The following is a 20,688-nucleotide window of genomic DNA, read 5'->3' on the forward strand; positions in this document are numbered from 1 at the left end:
ACACATCCTTGTTTTATCCTGCGCATACAATGGTACTGGAGGACCAACAGTAATAGGTAACGATATAGCAGCAGGTGTTTGACCTGGTCCTAGACTTCTTGGAGCAGCAACACCATAGGTCTGTTCCAACGCTCCCGGAACAGGTTCTAGTGGTGGTCCTGCTACAGGATTGTACCCTGGTATTAACTGTGGAGGTTGAGACATTAGTTTTGGAGTCGATTCAATCTGTATTAACTTTGACTTCGTGTATATCGGGTCTTTCGGCACTATCAAGTTTGTAGTAGTCTCAAGCACGGGAACATCAGGGTAGATTCTTTTTATCTGTGGAGGAGGTTGCAACTGTATCGGCGTCTCGGGTGCAGTGGGTACGCTGACACCGTTTTGTGTCAAAGCCGTGTCGCTAGTCTGTACCGTATCAGTAACTCCCTTCTCCTGTGTCTGGTTCCCAGGATCCAAGCTAGTACTTGGAGCGCTATTGCTCACCGCATATGGTGGCGGGCGATCGTGTAACAATCTGTCCATAAACTCCTCGTCGTCTGAATCATCATCTTCTTCCCAGGACCTTTTATTTTCCTTAGACTTGCCTGTGTCTTTATCAGTTTTGCAAGAAGCTTTCTTTCCCTGTGTCTCCTCTCCCTGAGTTATTGCTGGGAATAACTTCAACCCGTCTACAATTCCCCTTCTCCACATTTTGCTCTCATTGTCCCACCTAGCCTCTGCATAAGATTTTTCTGCCCTTTTCAGCCTTCTTTGAAACCTTTCTTGTCTATGTTTAAGACCCATTAGGTCCCAGATCGCCAAAGCCTCGTATTGTGCCGGTCTGGGAGGTGGTTGTTGGGTACTTAACATCCACCTTAGATTCTCTAGTACTTTTGGATTGAACGTCCCATGTTCTGGAAACGCTAAACATCCCACTTTCTCAGTCAATTTGCGCCACTGTTTCATCCATAAGCAAGGCGCAACACCTTTCTCTTCCATTACTGTGTAAGCTGGAGTACCCTCAGGTGGTGTAGGTCCCCCATCGGTAGCTACAATATATACATCTCCCTTTAGAGCGCTCTTGAATGCTTTGATAAAATTCATTTTTACGATTTTCTTATTTCGTGTTTAATCAGAAATGGCTTGGTTCCCAGGACACTCTTCACCTGCCCTTTCTCAACCTATTGCCTCTTACGGACGGCAGCCAATCCGTGCGCGACCCCTCTCGACATCTGACCTATCTCAGCGCGGCACCACTGACATCACACCCTCACACACAGCAGCTGACAAAGTCTTGCGGCTTGTCCGCTCCTCACCGATCCTTACAATTCACACAAACTAATGCAAATTATTGCGAGCACCTTAAAATGACAATACAAATCTGTCGGTTTACTACAGGAAGGGTAACACATTCGCTTCAGAACTTTACAGAGATTTCACTTGAAGCCTCGGCCACTACTCGCTCCTTCTCAGTTCCCGCATACGCAAGCAGAATTCAACCCGCAAATTCTACTCTCGACTTGTCAATGACTCCTTCTAGTGCACTTTAGAATTTGTCAAATCTCCATCGAAGGTTTTCACTTATACATCATGACTCAAACTCGACTTGTCAACCACGCCCGATTGACCTATCAAACCGCACAGATTACAACATAAACCACATTTATCATCATACTCCGGAGTCTCAGACCTCAACAGGTCCGTACACAATAATCAACCACGTGGATAATTTTGAGCAACAAGCGCCACATTCACATGAAGTACGCCGACTTCCCTACTCTCATACTGTGGAGTACGCCCACTCCTGCTAAACAACACTTAATTTGACCTATACACACACAAATTTTCACAATCAGTTGCAAAATGCATAAGCTAAGGCAAGAGCAAAATCCCTAACTATACATACTATGGCGCCAAGAACATTCCCAACTCATATAGGCAGGCTCCGAGATCCCGGGAAAGCCATGGCAAACTTAGCAACCCATCATCTCTTCGAATTGCATTTTCACAGAGAAACAAATTAAACAATGAAACTCCGTCTTAGGGCCCCCAAGGGCCAAACCGTCGCTCTGCTACCAGAACTGCTAACGCGTCCTTTATGTTAATTTATACACTTAGGACTCGTTTTAGGCCGATGAATCTTTTGACCCAGTGGTGAGGCACTTTCAGTCATGAATAACCACACCTTATTGAAGTTTTATGAATTTTATTCCCTATTGATTACAATCTAATAGCAGATGTATTAATCTCAAAACCAAGAAGCAAAAGAGCATAGTCACGGTGTGGCAATTATAATCGGATTTAAACAATGTGAAGATGACAAACATTAAGCCACAAATCAAATGTGTTAAACAGCATATACAACGCAGTTCAGCATTTCACCATGTCAGTCGCGTTCGTCACGTCAGTCAAAGTGAATCCTAACCTAACCACTAATTAGCATTGGCATGTTGGTCTTCATGCAAAAACAATTTAGAACATCAATTTAGAAAACATCTAGCTAAGGTCTCTAATCAAATTACACTGCAGTTGGTACCTAGAAAGGAAAAGCAAATAAGTGAGTTTCAATAGCATCTAATAATTACCCTCCTCGGGACAGGTCAGCATACAGGATCAGTCTTCGTCTTCAGGACATCAGTTAGTTCGTCGTCAGACTATCTAATGTAGGAGCGGGGACACTCCACTCATAAGGAGGAAAGTGAGATTGGGCAACTAGGAATTTTATTAAGCTCAAGTCACTAAACAGAGTGACAGAGTTTCTGGATGCAATCAATATCATTCCCTACCTAGGTCTCTCGAGTCTTCTGTGTCATGAGTTTTTATCCCTTTTTCATAATACATACCCCCAAAATTCTATTGGATGATCACTTCGCCCCACTATCTGTAACCTATCAAATTATACATTAAGTAATGCTCTTGTCATACTACGATAATTCTCCAAACTTTGATTGGTTTTCATAATTAACATTTTTCGTAGGTGGCACATCCGGGTTTACTTCATTTTCTGGCACATTCTTCGGGTCAAGTGTTCTATTCACCGCGATTCAATGTCCTTGAAAGTATCTGTACTCTTGTTACAAGCCTACGATTTTATACTAAAGGCAACTAACATGCGGATGAGAACGCATCGGTTAAAGATACATTAAGCGGAGAAGAAAGAACAAATGCTGGGTCATGGCCTTTACGAATCAGCACACTGAAGAGACAAAAATATGCTTTAATATGAGAGTTAAACAGCTAGTTTTCAACTCACGCTAACTTAAGACCTATGAATTCTAATAAATGGAATCTTCGTATGTATTAACACATTTAATTCGTAACTCAAACAATTATTTCTTATGTCGACATTAGTTTATGCATACATTTTCTTCTGTATTAAGCACGATTCTATGAATAAGTGTTATTAATATAACGTCGCTAATATGAACATTTCACATCTAAATAGGTAACGTTTAAACTACACTCTCTCAGTATCAACAAACGGATAGATTCGTAAAACTTGCAAAGTGTCTCTGGGAAGACCTAAATACTTTGTTTGAGATTATTGTTCTGCCGGATTTGTGGCTTGAGTGTAAAAGAGGGGTAGATTGGCCGACAAAGGAGCCAGCAAGAGATAAGGTAACCGGAGCACCTTCAGAAGAGGTGATGAAATATTATCATAAAGTGATTGAGTTTTTGAAACAAAAGGTGTCGCCGAAGGTGACGGATTGGCAGAAAATAGACCGGACCTCGCAGGAGGTTAAGGAATCAATACATGCTTATTATGAGAGATTGTTGAAAGCATTTAAACATTACAGTGGTACAGAGACTATCGAGCCGAAGGACATGAATCACCTTGTGTTTAGATTCGTTGAAGGGTTGAGACCAGAGGTAAGCCAGATGATTAAGAATCATTTGATTTGTTGGCAAGCTAAACCAATAGATGAGGTGTTACAGTATGCGAAATACTGTAGTGACGAGATTGAATTGAAGCAGAAAAAGTTGAAGGAGAAAGTGATGGTGATGCAGATAAGAGCTGCACAAGCTGGAATGCAGGGAAACGGAGTTCAGCAAATGATACAACAACAACCGCAAATGAATGGTGTGTTTCAGGCACAGCCGAGAGGCAGGGGCCGAGGGTTTGTGAACCGCGGTTTGGCCATGAATAGTGTTGTTATTCAAAATGACGGCCAAGGAGTTAAAAAGATGTCACCATGTCACGCATGCGGAGGCGTAGGGCATTGGAAACGGGATTGTCCAAATATGGTGCAGGATGGTGCAGTTCAGCAGAGCATCAATGTCTGTCCACTACAAAATTCACGAGGTCCGAAAGTAAGACATCAGAACCTGAATTTTCAGAATAATTCGGTACAAATGCAGGGGGTACAGCCCGTGCAGCAGATGCAAATGCCGCGTTTTCAGTCAGTACCAATGCAACCAGTACAGCAGCAGATTCCTATGGTGCCTAGACAGCAAATGCAATTACCGATGGCTCCGATGGGACAGCAACAGGTGATGCTTCCTCAGCAGGTCACAGGTCAGGTAACCAATCAAAATAACACTGTGCAACAATTCCCATTGCGCGGTGAAAGTGGCATGAATGAGGATTGGTCAGATGACAGTTCAGATAGTGAGGAGTGCAGGCTTGCAGCATCCTTAGAGGTTGATCAAAGAGGCCCATATGTAGTGGGTAAAGTAATGGGCTATAAGGTTTTATTTTTGGTTGATACAGGAGCTACGCGATCTACAGTTCGAAGTGCAGAAGTCCCGAGATTGCCTCTCTCAGGACTTACTATACGAGTAGTTGGGATAGCAAACCAGTACCTGACTAATCCAATTACTGATCCGGTACAGGTCGAAATTGGCAACTTTCAAGGCCTGCATAGATTCGTGGTGTGTGATTCAAGTCCAGTATCCTTACTAGGAAGGGACTTACTGTGTAAGACAAAATATTAAATTACCTGTTCCAATGATGGAATAGAAGTACACACAAACAGTGACAATGAGGGAGATGAGAGTCAATTTGCAGTGGAAGAAGCAGAAACAAATGAAGATTACCCTTTAATTACTCTATTCCCAATGCATACTTTGATCGATCTACCTGTCGACCTACGAGGAACTGTGACAGAGAAAGTGTGGGATTTGACTGGAAAAGAAGTAGGGTTGATAAAAGGGGTAGAACCAGTCAAGGTACAGATAAAGCCAAATGCGGTGTTTCCACAAGTACCGCAATACCACATGACCCAGGATGTCCTCATCGAGGTGTCACAAATAATTGCAGACTTTTTAAGACAGGGAGTCTTAAAAGAAGTTTTGAGCAGTCCGTGCAATTCTCCCATAATGGGTTTAAAGAAGCCCTGTGGAAAAGTTCGAATTGTGCAGGATTTGAGAAAAATAAATGAAATTGTGATAAAATGCTGCCCTGTAGTGCCTAATCCAGCAGTGATAATGTTCCAAGTTCCTTGCGATGCTGAATGGTTTACTGTGATAGATCTGTCGCAGGCATTCTTTTCAATACCCCTTCATGAAGACAGCCAATTTTTGTTCAGTTTCAAATTCCTGGATAAGGTGTACAGTTGGTGCAGAATTCCTCAAGGGTTTTCTGAGTCACCATCCATCTTCAATCAGATATTGAAAAAGGATTTGGAACCTCTTGTGCTGCCTTTTAATTCAACTCTAGTGCAGTACATTGATGATTTGCTGATCGCATCCAAAACCAGAGACAGTTGTAGATATGATACAATTGCATTGTTGAATCATCTGGGAATGAATTGACATAAGGTGTCACCCAGAAAATTACAATACTGTCAAAAAGAAGTAAAATACCTAGGGCATTTGATTGAGAAAGGATCCTGGAGAATATCAAAGGAAAGAATAACAGCTGTTTTGCAGATGAATCCTCCCACAACAAAAAGAGATATTAGGATGTTTTTGGGAATGGTGGGTTATTGTCGACAGTGGGTACCCAACTTCTCAATCATCGCAAAGCCCTTAATAAAATTGACAGGAAAGGAAGTGAAGGACGAGCCATACACAATAACGTTGAAAAAAGATGAGCTTGAATCATTTGTGGAACTGAAGGAATGTATGTGCAGGGCACCAGCCTTAGGAATGCCTGATTATGAGAAACCTTTTCTGTTGTTCTGTCATGAACGTGATGCTTGTTCTTTGTCTGTTTTGACACAGGTCCACGGGGATGCAAATCGCCCTGTAGCATATTTTTCAGCTACTTTGGACCCTGTCGTAGCAGCCTTACCGGGTTGTTTGCGAGCAGTTGCAGCAGTTGGTCAAAGCCTTTCACAATGTGAAGGCATAGTGATGGGATACCCTCTGACAGTAATGGTTCCACATTCAGTCGAAATCCTGTTGACTCGAACCAAGACACAACACATGACAAATGCACGACTCACTAAATATGAAACGATTATACTGGGGTCACCAAATGTCACACTAAAGAGATGTACAGTGCTAAACCCAGCAACATTACTTCCCAATGAAAATGCTGAGATCAAAGATGTGGAAGAATTTGAGCATGACTGTCTTGAGGTGACTGAACTCTGTACCAAACCTCGCAAAAACATACAGGATACCCAGCTGAAAGAAAACGATTGCATTATGTTCGTTGATGGGTCCTGTCTAAGAGATTCAGCAGGAACATTGAGAGCTGGTTACGCTGTATGTACCATAACTGGCATTGTCGAAGCCTCCTGGCTCGATAAAGTTTTTTCTGCACAAGTGGCAGAATTAGTAGCTCTTACAAAAGTATGCCACGCAGCTGTAAATCTGAGAGTTACTATCTATACTGACAGCAGATATGGATTTGGAATCGTGCATGATTTTGGCCAACTTTGGTCACAGAGGGGTTTCATGACTTCCTCTGGTTCTCCTGTGAAAAATGGTGAACAAATAGGAGATTTGTTACATGCGATTCAGTTACCTCTTGAAATTGCTGTGGTGAAATGCAGTGCTCACACCAGATCACAAGATTTTGTATCTATGGGAAATAGCTATGCCGATCAGGTTGCAAGATTTTGTGCATTGAACTGTATATCATTCAAGGAAAAGTGGGAATTGTTACCACAGCCTGAAAATGACATGAGTTTAACTCTAGCATTACGGGTGGTTGATACCTTAGACGAGCTGAAAACATTACAAGGACGTGCTAGCAAGGAAGAAAAACGCTCCTGGCAGAGAATGCAGTGCGTACAAAGGGAAGATGATATATGGGTTTCGGAAGAAGGGAAATTGGTCTTGCCAAATAGTCTCTTATCACAATTTGCTCGATTATATCATGGACAGGCACATCTGGGAAGAGATGCAATGATCAGATCTTTTAAGATTGATTGGTTTAATCCAAAATTCAGACATGCCGCAGAAATTACTTGCCACAGATGCGTCATCTGTCAACAGATGAACGCTGGAAAAGGAACTGTGGTAACTTTGAGCCACATTGGGAGAGCTGGAGGTCCATTCAACAAAATGCAAATGGATTTTATTGAAATGCCTGTTTGTGGAGGATTGAAGTACGTGTTGGTGATTGTGTGTGTTTTCAGTCACTGGATTGAGGCATATCCCACACGTAGAAATGACAGTCTTACCGTTGCAAAATTACTACTCAGGGAGCTGATACCAAGATTCGGGTTTCCGGTTTCTATAGAATCAGATAGGGGAAGACACTTCGACAATGAGGTGATTAAACTTTTGTGTGCCGCACTCAACATTGAACAAAAGCTGCATTGTAGCTATCACCCCGAAGCATCAGGACTAGTTGAACAGATGAATGGTACCTTAAAATCAAGAATAGCAAAGATGTGTGCTGCAACAAACATGAAGTGGCCAGATGCCTTGCCTCTAGTACTGATGTCTATGAGAAACACCCCAGATAAGAAAACGGGACTATCGCCCCATGAAATCCTCATGGGCAGAGCAATGAGATTACCAGCAGTACCTGCAAATGCACTAGTGAATATTACAGATGATATGGTGTTGGATTACTGCAAAGGTTTGGCTGACGTGCTTCGCTCTTTCTCTCACCAGGTGGAAGCTAATACATTGCCACAGATTGGCGAACCAGGTCACTCTCTGCAAGCTGGAGATTGGGTGGTTGTCAAGAAGCACGTGAGAAAATCGTGTCTTGAGCCACGTTGGAAGGGGCCGTATCAAGTAATATTGACGACCACCACTGCAGTGAAGTGTGCCGGGGTTCCCAACTGGATACATGCCAGTCACACGAAAAAGGTAACGTGTCCGGTTGAAGAGGAACTTGAAGCTTCCGGTACAGCAACTTCAGGAAGAGAAGTCACAGAGTCAGAGATCAGTCAAAACGGGACTGAAGCTGTTGAAGGGCCTACTGAGAACAGCCTTGTCCCTCAAGCTGTCAATGAGTTCGAGAGAGGTGACAGAGTGCCTATCTCAGTTGAAGCAGCAGGAGAACTAAGTAAAGGAGAGGTTCTCCCAGAAATAGACGAGTACGGGTTGGAGTCCGAACTCAACACAGAACCAGAAGACGAAAGGGAAGGAGGAACCGTAGATACAAATCAAAGAGTGTTGGAATCTCCTGAACCAGTCGTAGGTTCGTCAAGAGAAAACACTGTATTACAAGAGGAGGGTGCTGTCCAACGTCCTGAAGGAAATCGCCAAATAAGGTCACATAGAGGCGACAATTGGCCAGACAAGTCACATCTTAAATTAAGAGAAGTATCAAATGACACAATAATAGAAGAAAGTGATACCTCACAAGCTGATGATTTGAGTGAAGGAGAGCAGCAAGGTGAGCAAAGGTTAAAAAGAAAGAGAATAGCAAACAGAAGATATACAGGTCCTGAATGGGCATATGCTACCACCTCTGAATGGCAACAAGAATTTTTAGCATTCTGCTTTGATCGAGAAGTACCAGGCCAGTACTACGGTACCGGAACAAAACTCAAGGAAGACTTGGCTAAATTTATAAAATCTTATAAACTAAAGAAAAGAGACTCTAGAAACTTACTGAAAGTGACATTAAAACCGGATTTGATTTAAAAAGAAACCTGAGTGTGACAAGCTGCTAACCTGATCTGACGAAAAAGGGTCCTGGAAGTGATTGAATACGCTGTGATATACGCAAAAGTTTTTTTTTTTTCTTTCCTTTTTCTTTTTCTCTCCTCAAGTTGATTGTTAATCCACTGTTCTGATTCTATACAAACATGGCTTACAGTAGCAAAGGAAGTAAAGTGTGTGGTTGGTTAGGTCTTATAATAGGTGTCGTGTGTGCAGTAATGATTGTGGGAGTGATCGTGGGAATGCCATGGAGAGAGAAAGAAACAATTAATACAACCGCAAAACCTGAAACTACCACTACTAATAAACTATCACCTTGGGAGAAATTTGAGCAGGATGCAAGACATATGCATGAGGGAACTAATGCAAAGGGGGAACTTTCTACTAATGTTTTCTATCGCTTATTAAATGAGTATGTGGAAACTATGGATGCGAAAGATTGTTATGTGTGTACTAAAACTCCTTCATCTGTGCAGGAGGGAGTTACTTATCATAGCCTCCCTCTTACTTATGGCATCAGTTGCAGTTTACTATTAACAAGATTCTATAATCAAGAGCATATGCAATACTTTTAATCAAACTTAGATGTTGTGTTCTCTTTTGTGCCTGTGATTGAATTCCTAAATAAATTAGCTAAAGAACATGATATAAAGATAGTTAGGGGATTTTTTGAGCCAACACTCACATTTGGAACTGCTTATGCACATCACAATTTTGACTTGCTTACTGTCTCCTGTAGAGAAAAGCTTCTTAGATCACACAGATTATAGACGCAAAGCACTGAAAGAAAGATTAGAAAAAGGACTAGAGAAACGCACTTATGCAAATGATTATACTTATACCTTAATCAAAACACAAGGCAAACTAGCTATAGATGCACTACACGTAGGAAAACTTTGTGTATATAGGCCAAAGTCTGATCAAGACAATTTGTTTGTGGGTACGAGTGAATGTAGACATGTGTTTTTGTTTCAGAGTAAATGGACCTTTATGTTGAATGGACAAGACCCAGCGATTCCTGGAATCTATTACATTTGTGGATTAAATGCATATTACCTCCTCCCTAAGGGATGGTATGGAACATGTTATTTGGGAATAGTATTCCCAAAGATATACCAGATTGATGACTTAAAACAAATACTCAAAACGTCTGAATTACAACATCCTAGACAAAAACGAGAATCAGTGGCGGCTGTCATTGGTGATATATTTGGGGCTATAATCCCGTCAGTAGGGGTTATTTTAAATTCTATGAAAATTCAAAAGTTGTCTACTATTGTGGATAACATGTTGACAAATTTTACAGGAGCAATACTCCTAATGGATACTGAACTTGCTGCAGAAAGAGCTATGACTCTTCAAAATTGACTTGCTTTAGACATTCTTTTAGCAAAAAGTGGAGGTGTCTGCAAAATGCTTAATGAACGTCATTGTTGTTCATTTATACCTGATAATAGTAAGAAAATTAGAAGTATGCTTACTAACCTTACTAGAGATAGTGCAGACTTGAAGGATCTGAAAGAATCTGGTGTTTGGGAGAAATTTGGGAAAGGAATTGCCCGAGTGGGAAGCTGGTTTACCAACATTTGGAATGGGGTATTGGCAAAAATAATGATGGGTCTATTAATTGTTTTGATTTGTCTATTAGGATTATGGGGGGCATGTAAAATTCATGACAAAGGGAAAAGAAATTGGTCCAAAAGAACCAGAAGAAATGAAGAAAGTGAAAGAGAGAAAATGTTTAATGAAATATGGGAAAGCTCACATAAAGGACAAGATGTTGAAATGCGCATTATGCGCAAGGTAAAGAATTGAAAACAAAGAGAAAATTGTGTGATGACTTGCGTCATCAGAGGAGGGACTGAGAGAGTGTAGTTTAAACGTTACCTATTTAGATGTGAAATGTTCATATTAGCGACGTTATATTAACAACACTTATTCATAGAATCGTGCTTTATACAGAAGAAAATGTATGCATAAACTAATGTCGACATAAGAAATAATTGTTTGAGTTACGAATTAAATGTGTTAACACATACGAAGATTCCATTTATTAGAATTCATAGACCTTAAGTTAGCGTGAGTTGAAAACTAGCTGTGTAACTCTCATATTAAAGCATATTTTTGTCTCTTCAGTGTGCTGATTCGTAAAGGCCATGACCCAGCATTTGTTCTTTCTTCTCCGCTTAATGTATCTTTAACCAATGCGTTCTCATCCGCATGTTAGTTGCCTTTAGTATAAAATCGTAAGCTTGTAACAAGAGTACAGATACTTTCAAGGACATTGAATCGCGGTGAAGAGAACTCTTGACCCGAAGAACGTGCCAGAAAATGAAGTAACCCCGGATGTGCCACCTACGAAAAATGTTAATTATGAAAACCAATCAAAGTTTGGAGAATTATCGGAGTATGACAAGAGCATTACTTAATGTATAATTTGATAGGTTACAGATAGTGGGGCGAAGTGATCATCCAATAGAATTTTGGGGGTATGTATTATGAAAAAGGGATAAAAACTCATGACACAGAAGACTCGAGAGACCTAGGTAGGGAATGATATCGATTGCATCCAGAAACTCTGTCACTCTGTTTAGTGACTTGAGACTTAATAAAATTCCTAGTTGCCCAATCTCAGTTTCCTCCTTATGAGGGAAGTGTCCCCGCTCCTACATTAGATAGTCTGACGACGAACTAAATGATGTCCTGAAGACGAAGACTGATCCTGTATGCTGACCTGTCCCGAGGAAGGTAATTATTAGATGCTATTGAAACTCACTTATTTGCTTTTCCTTTCTAGGTACCAACTGCAGTGTAATTTGATTAGAGACCTTAGCTAGATGTTTTCTAAATTGATGTTCTAAATTGTTTTTGCATGAAGACCAACATGCCAATGCTAATTAGTGGTTAGGTTAGGATTCACTTTGACCCGCAGTGACGAACGCGACTGACATGGTGAAATGCTGAACTGCGTCGTATATGCTGTTTAACACATTTGATTTGTGGCTTAATGTTTGTCATCTTCACATTGTTTAAATCCGATTATAATTGCCATACTGTGACTATGCTCTTTTGCTTCTTGGTTTTGAGATTAATACATCTGCTATTAGATTGTAATCAATAGGGAATAAAATTCACAAAACTTCAATAAGGTGTGGTTATTCATGACTGGAAGGTCATGGTTGCGCCGACAGTTTTAATAAATGTCTTAACATAAAGGATGCGTTAGCAAGTATCGAGGAATGATTGGACTGTATTTGTGGTGAAGGGGTTGCAGGATTTGGAAGGAAAACTGCATGAAAAAATTGGTTAATAGACAGATGCTTGCTAAGAGATTAAGTGTGTCATTTGTCTGGCCTGGCAATTGAACCCTGCTTGTTTGGGTGGAAGGCAGAAACTTACCCACTGGACCAGACAGGCTTCCCGATCTCTAGCTTGTCAAATCTTCTATATGTCATGGCTATGATGTGTCCTGTGCAGTGGCAGCCATTAGCAGTGACACCAAGGCCTGTCAGATGCTGATAGGGTCTCTTGCACAAGTGAACCACATCAAGATCCTATAGCTCTGTGGCAAAGTCTTGTGTCTTTGGTACAGGAAGCTTCCTCTAGACAGGGGTTCAAATCCTACCACTTCCATTAAAGTATGTTTAGATGGAAAAAAGTCCAGTATTTGATTTTTTGCACGTAAAAAGATTATTTTTACTTAAAAAAAATACAGGAACAATTTAAGTCATTTTTTGATTGCATTAGTTGGGCACATTTACAGATCTTGCCACCTCCCTCCTTTTGCTCAAGTAGTTTAAATAGGAGCAAGGTCTTATCTTCATTTATGAATGTATTCGTTTGTTCTTCAAACTGGTGTTCTGGAGAACACAAATATGGCCTAAGGGGGGCAAGAATTGAGCTGTATTATGTGAGGAAGGTGCCATGCAGATAATAAAATAGGTTGAATGGTGTTGATTTAATGCAGGGTAAAATTTTGTGCAGGTGAAAGAGCCCTTACTAGCTGCAGTCAGAAGGTAGTATGTTGAATTTTGAAGTGATAGAAAAGGACAAAGTCAGGCCTCCCATTGTCTATGTCTTGAAAATGCATGATGTAGCAAGTGTGGGGAAGGGACATTTGGTTTTGCATGGCATTGAATGGCCATGTCTGGCATGCTATGTTATGCTGTTCCTCTGACAGTGAGACCAGGACTGGGACTTTAAACATCCCAGTTTAAGCATGCAGCTTTTACAGTAGGCCCACGAACGCCCATGTTCTGTTTAGAGGATTACTGCAGGTAATTCTGGCCCCTGCTAAGTGAGGGTGGGGTCCTTATCTGGAGGCCTTCGACTGGAACAATCCTTAGCCTAAGACAATTTGGCAACTTTAGAAATCTTCTGAAGACCATTTGTTGAAGGTCCTATCATCGTACCACTACGGAAGCTCAGAGAAGTAATCATGGGAGGAGATTATTTTCATAGGACTGCCCCTTTCTCAATCCTGTGATTATGCTGCAGTTGCCCTATAACATTACTAGAGGGCAGCAGCATCAACATAAATCCAAAGAGAGACTTTAAATCTGCCTGCTGAACTAGCTCTTGTTCTTGTTGGTTTTTGTTGAGCCTGTAGAATGGAGGAGTGGAATGACTGAGTGAATGAGTTTCGAAGAATGATTGGACTGTATTTGTGGTGAAGGGGTTGCAGGATTTGGAAGGAAAACTGCAAGAAAAAAGTGGTTAATGCACAGATGATTGCTGAGAGATTGAGTGTGTCATCTGTCGGGCCCGGGAATAAAACCCTGCTTGTCTGGGTGAAAGTCAGGAACTTACCCACTGGACCCGACAGTCTTCCCTATCTCTAGCTTGTGAAATAATCTTCCCTATATCATGGCTATGATGTGTCCTGTGCAGTGGCAGCCATTAGCAATGACACCAAGGCCTGTCAGAAGCTGATAGGGTCTCTTGCACAACTAAATTCCATGAAGACCCTATAGCTCAGTGTCAAAATCTAGCACATTAAGTGCAGAAAGCTACCCCTGGACAGGGGTTTGAATCCAGCCACCGCTATTAAATTGTGTTTAGATGGAAAAAAATCCAGCATTTGATTTTTTACACGTAAAAAAATTATTTTTACTTAAAAAAAATACATGAACAATTTAAGTCATTTTTTGATTGCATTATTTGGGCACATTTACAAATCTTGCCACCCCCCCCCCCCCCCACCACCTGCCACCTCCCCCCTTTTGCTCAAGTAGATTAAATAGGAGCAATGTCTTATCTTCTTTTATGAATGTTTTCGTTTTTTCTTCAAATTGGTGTTCTGGAGAGCACAAATATGGCCTAAGGAGGGCCAGAATTGAGCTGTATTATGTGAGGAAGGTGCCATGCAGATAATAAAATAGGTTGAATGGTGTTGATTTAATGCAGGGTAAAAGTTTGTGCAGGTGAAAGAGCCCTTATTAGCTGGAGTCAGAAGGTAATATGTTGAATTTTGAAGTGATAGAAAAGAACAAAGTCAAGCCTCTGATTGACTATGTCTTGAAAATGCATGATGCAGCAAGGGTGGGGAAGAAACATTTGGCTTGGCAAGGCATTGCATGGTCATGTCTGGTATGCTATGTTATGCTGTGCTATGCTGTGCTGTGCTGTGCTGTGCTGTGCTGTGCTGTGCTTTTGACCGTGAGACCAGAACTGGGACTTTAGACATCCCAGTTCTAGCATGTAGCCTTTACAGTAGGCCCACAAACGCCCATGTTCTGTATAGACAATTACTGCAGGTAATTCTGGACTCTGCTAAGTGAGGGTGGGGTCCTTATCTGGAGGCCTTCGACTCGAACAATCCTTAGCCTAAGACAATTTGGCAACTTTAGAAATCTGCTGAAGACCATTTGTTGAAGGTCCTATCATCGTACCACTACGGAAGCTCAGAGAAGTAATCATGGGAGGAGATTATTTGCATAGGATTGCCCCTTTCTCAATCCTGTGATTATGCTGCAGTTGCCATATAACATTACAAGAGGGCAGCAGCATCAACATAAATCTAAAGAGAGGCTTTAAATCTGCTTGCTGAACTAGCTCTTGTTCTTGTTGGTTTTTGTTGAGCCTGTAGAATGGAGGAGTGGAATGACTGAGTGAATGAGTATCGAGGAATGATTGTACTGTATTTGTGGTGAAGGGGTTGCAGGATTTGGAAGGAAAACTGCAAGAAAAAAGTGGTTAACGCACAGATGATTGCTGAGAGATTGAGTGTGTCATCTGTCAGGCCAAGGAATTGAACCCTGCTTGTTTGGGTGAAAAGCAGGAAGTTACCCACTGGACCAGGTGATACTCCCTACCTTTAGTTCGTCAAATCTTCCCTATATCATGGCTATGATGTGTCCTGTGCAGAGGCAGCCATTATCAATGACACCAAGGCCTGTCAGATGCTGATAGGGTCTCTTGCACAACTGAACCCCATCAAGAGCCTATACCTCAGTGGCAAAGTCTAGTTCCTTTGGTGCAGGAAGATACCCCTGGACAGTGGTTTGAATCCAACTACTGCCATCAAAGTATGTTTAGATTAAAAAAAATCCAGTATTTGATTTTTTGCACGTAAAGAGATTATTTTTACTTAAATAAAATACAGGAACAATTTAAGTCATTTTTTGATTGCATTAGTTGGGCACATTTACAAATCTTGCCACCCCCACCACCACCTGCCACCTCCCTCCTTTTGCTCAAGTATTTTAAATAGGAGCACTGTCTTATCTTCATTTATGAATGTATTTGTTTTTTCTTCAAATTGGTGTTCTGGAGACCACAAATATGGCCTAAGGGGGGCCAGAATTGAGCTGTATTATGTGAGGAAGGTGCCATGCAGATAATAAAATAGGTTGAATGGTGTTGATTTAATGCAGAGTAAAATTTTGTGGAGGTGAAAGAGCCCTTATTAGCTGCAGTCAGAAGGTAGCATGTTCAATTCTGAAGTGATAGAAAAGGACAAAGTCAGGCCTCTGATTGACTATGCCTTGAAAATGTATGATACAGCAAGTGTGGGGGAAGGGGCAGTTGGTTTGGCATGGCATTGCATAGCCATGTCTGGCATGCTATGTTATACTGTGCCTCTCACAGTGAGATCAGGATTGGAACTTTAAACATCCCAGTTTTAGCATGCAACCTTAATAATAGGCCCATGAACGCCCATGTTCTGTGTAGAGGATTACTGCAGGTAATTCTGGACCCTGCTAAGTGAGGGTGGTGTCCTTATCTGAAGGCCTTCGACTGGAACAATCCTTAGCCTAAGACAATTTGGAAACTTTAGAAATCTGCTGAAGACCATTTGTTGAAGGTTCTATCATCGTACCACTACGGAAGCTCAGAGAAGTAATCATGGGAGGAGATTATTTGCATAGGACTGCCCCTTTCTTAATCCTGTGATTATGCTGCAGTTGCCATATAACATTACTAGAGGGCAGCAGCATCAACATAAATCCACAGAGAGGCTTTAAGGGCCATATTTATACTTTTTGACTTTTGCATCAAAAAGTTTACTGCCGGCTAACGCCATTTCGTTGCGCCGTGCGGGCGTCAAATTTATACTTTGACGCACGGTGGCGCAATCAACAGGTGGGAGTAATTTTTTTTTACGCACATCGCGGCGTCAAGTCGTAAAGGAAAACGACGTTAACGCGGCGTAAATGACTGTGGGTCGATTTACGACACCGCAACCTGGATATGCGCAGTTTTTTTTAACGCAATAGCGTCAAAAATACCCGCGAACACTGCCCCTTCAGCAGAGGAGAGCCAAAATGGATCCCAGATGCCACTACAGACCCCAGGAAGATGACAGCAGACCAGGAACCAGCCAGGATCATCCATACAAGAACCAGGACATATGTAGAAAAAAAAGAAAGTATCGCTTCAGTGCAGAGGAGCAGGAAATCCTGGTTAAAGAGGTGACGGAACACCAGCACCAATTGTGCATCACCTCTAAGTTGCCAATCAGTAGGAGAGAGGCCATATGGCAACAAATTGTTGACAAGATCCACAGTGTGGCTGAAGTACGCAGAACAGTCACCGAGTGTAAGAAACGCTGGCATGACTGCAAACGCAGGACAAAGGAAAAAATGGCCAGGAACAGGAAGGCAGCATTGCAGACTGGAGGGGGGAGTCCAGCACACCAGGAGGCCCTGGACCACATGGAGGAGATGGTTGCAGCCGTCATCCCCGAGGAGATCGTCACAGGGATTCAAGGACAGGACAGTGCAGACTACCACGAGACAACGCACATGCAGGGTAAGTCGCATGGGGATTTAAAATACAATAATGTTGACTGTAAGCAGGGGGGGAAATACCTATTGCACATTGCATGTAAGTCATCATATACATGGAGTGGCATGGGTAAAGGGGTATGGCATAGGGGCATGGCCTGCACAGACAGAAGCTGGGGCACAACATAACACTACACCAACAACAGTCCCATGGGGGCATCCTGTCATGCCAACAATGGAGCAAAGGGAAAGCCTCGACAGGAGGGAAGGCCACTACGTCAAACTTACATCCTGTCACTCGTCAGCCAAAATATCTCCTACATTAACTAGGGCCCTATCAGCAATTCTCTAGCCAAAACAACAACTGCAATGTAACTGCAACAACAGTTGACACTACCACCTCTGATCTCTGTGCAGCTATAGTAGCCAATGGCAGTAACCTCCCCATGGAACATACCTACCTAAATTAGGGGGTGAGGATGACATCTGCAACAATCCCCTGAAACAAGACAAAGGCCCCAGTACACTCATATGTCAATGCCCATAGTTGTCACATACATCAGCCAAAGTAAACAGCAATAGGAGCGACACAGCACTAAGGACACACCCATGCTGTATATGTCAGGGTCCTTCCCGTGCCTGGCAAACAAGGCAACATCACAAATGTCATACTGCTCAGACAACAGCATTGAGGAGGGGACACATGCAACTGGTCACTGAAATACACCTGCACAGTCAGAGGACCAAATAGGACACTGATACGATAATCAGGGCAATCCGATGTAACACACATTACCCAACATCAGCAGGACACATTAACAATGTCTACATCCATATCACATCATAACATTGCCATGCATAGGATATGCCACATGTCAATTACATTTAAGTCAATGTGAACAATCAGGGATTGGGGCAGGTCCTGAGAGGCAATTGTGCTGCCAGGACCATCAGAACACCCACAGCCAGTGAAAGGTCTCACCATGAGAATGGATATACACGGAGGGTTGAGTAGGACAAAAAGCTGGCTATTCTCTATTTGGTATAAAGCAACACCTAGAGGCAAGTAGGCAGACAAGTCTGATAACTCAATATCATACATGTGACACACAGGTGGGCCATAGGCCTATAACAATGCCCATATGAAGGACAGCAGATACCAATACCAAACAAGATCACAAAGTGAATTCATCAAAAGGCTGGCATGTTACGTCAAAATTGTCACAACACAGACACACTAATTGTACCCTGTTTCATTGCAGAGGAACATGGATCTCCTGCCGATATGCCTGTCCCAGATTTCCCTGATGACGTGGATGACGAGCCCATAAACATTCCCCAGGAGACCATCCAAAAGGCCCTTGAAACCCTCCAGACCCCACCTTCAGTCACAAGGAGGAGCACAGAACAAGCAGCCATCACAGAAGAACCACCCACCACCCCAATTGCAAGACCTGCCAGCTCCTACACAGCTGAGGACTCTGACGACACTGGCACCAGCTTTGAAAGAACTGTAGTTGGAGTACAGCGGGAGCTGGCCAAGGAGGTGCGGGTGGGGAAGCAAACTATGGCAGCCAGCCTTGAGGGGGTGCGCTCGTGCATGATGTCATCTGCAGATCAGGCAGCAGCTATGCAAGCCCTAACATCCATACTGCAAGGACTACAAGAAACTGTAAAGGAATTTACCACTGCAGTAAGGGAGTTGCCACAACACCTCGCACCCCAAACTTTCCACTGCATGCACAAATGCAATCATGACTCCCTCAGGGCTGACCTGTCTGCCTACCATCGTGATGTAGCTGCTATTCTCAAAAACCAGCAGGCCCTCCTTGCTGCAGTACTGCCCTTAAGACCTTCACAGGGAGCAGCCACCGGGATGTCTGACTCCACGTCTTCTAACACTGAGGTGTGTGTTGCCCCTTCACAACCAACAACAACAAGGACAAAGCAGGCAACACACACATCAGAAGAAGAAGACATGGAATAGATCACATTCATACGGAAGAGTACCCAGAAGCACTAGTCCCTGCACCATGGCCTACTTTGACCAAGGTCCTACGTTTTGTCAATTGTCAGTCTCACTACAACTATACTCAATGACTGTTCTGCTAACCACTGTATAACTTGTCAGCATTGCCAGTGAATGTCTCTCTTCTACTAATTGGCAAATCCTGTCCCTCTGCACTGTCGGTAACATCACCCCAGCATGTGAGGAGTATCATCCACACCCCTTCTGTAGGATCACCATGTAAGATTGCACTAGAACTGACTCGGCAAACCTGGACAATGTACATATTGCACTACAGCACCTATCAATAAATAGCACTTGAACACCTAATATGTCTCTGTGTAATTTGACACATCAACTGTGCAGTAGATAACTCAAAAGTGCCTGTGTGACAACCATGCAGCTTGTCAATACAACTGTCCTGACATCATGTAGTATGATTGCATCATAGCCTGCCCATCCTGAGGAGAATAACTGATGAAGGGAGAAACCACACACAATCATGCTGTGTTGGACAGAATAATGCTCCATCAATAGAAATCAAAGTCAACTAATGGTGGCTGATAAATGTGGTCACCATGCAATACTCATACATTGAATTATGCAGTCTAATCTAAGCAAACACAACTAAACACAGCATCAATCAACCTTTCTGAGTAAACTTCCAAATAGGTACTCATGCTGATTTTTTGCACACATGATCAATGTCAGTAATGAAGACAAGAACACAAGAGTGTTAACAACACCTCATCTACAAAGATGTCCCTGAACATCACACTGCAGTCCGACCTAAAAAATTCCCCACAATACCAATTCTGGAAGCACACTTTGTGATGTAGAAAACATACTCATCAACACAAATCCTTTGTGATCCATGTAAACTCCAAATGGTGGTTCTATCAAATAGTGGATACTTACCAAGTTAGCACAGGGGTAGCTGCCATTTGAAACCTCTTTTTTCTTTGGTTTGTAGCATAGGACACAAATGTCATAGAACAACAATCACTACACTGATGGCAAGGCCATGATCAAGTAGCAGTTAACACATAATGCAAAGGGTTAACTATATATTTATTCATAAGTAATCACACCAGAGGCAACTAAGGGAAAAGTCATACCTACACTAATCTAACCTGACTACTCTTAACCCACAACTGTCCCTAACTAACCTAAGCTAAACTTACTCTACACATATAACGAATTGATCTAAACATCAACCCCCCACCCACCATTATGAGACAGGACCCATGCAGGACAACACATACTAACCTACACACATACTATACTATCCTAAACAATCATATATTTTTGTGTTTTTTTTTTTTCTTTTTTTTTTTTTCTAAACAGACAGGGACCTCGACATTGATCCCCACCCACCGACACACTTAATAATGAAAAGTAGAAAGAATAAGGACCCCCCACCCTCCTCCCTAACACTAACTAAGCTAACAACCT

Source organism: Pleurodeles waltl, chromosome 3_1 (assembly GCF_031143425.1).
Source record: "Pleurodeles waltl isolate 20211129_DDA chromosome 3_1, aPleWal1.hap1.20221129, whole genome shotgun sequence".
Classification (NCBI taxonomy): Eukaryota; Metazoa; Chordata; class Amphibia; order Caudata; family Salamandridae; genus Pleurodeles; species Pleurodeles waltl.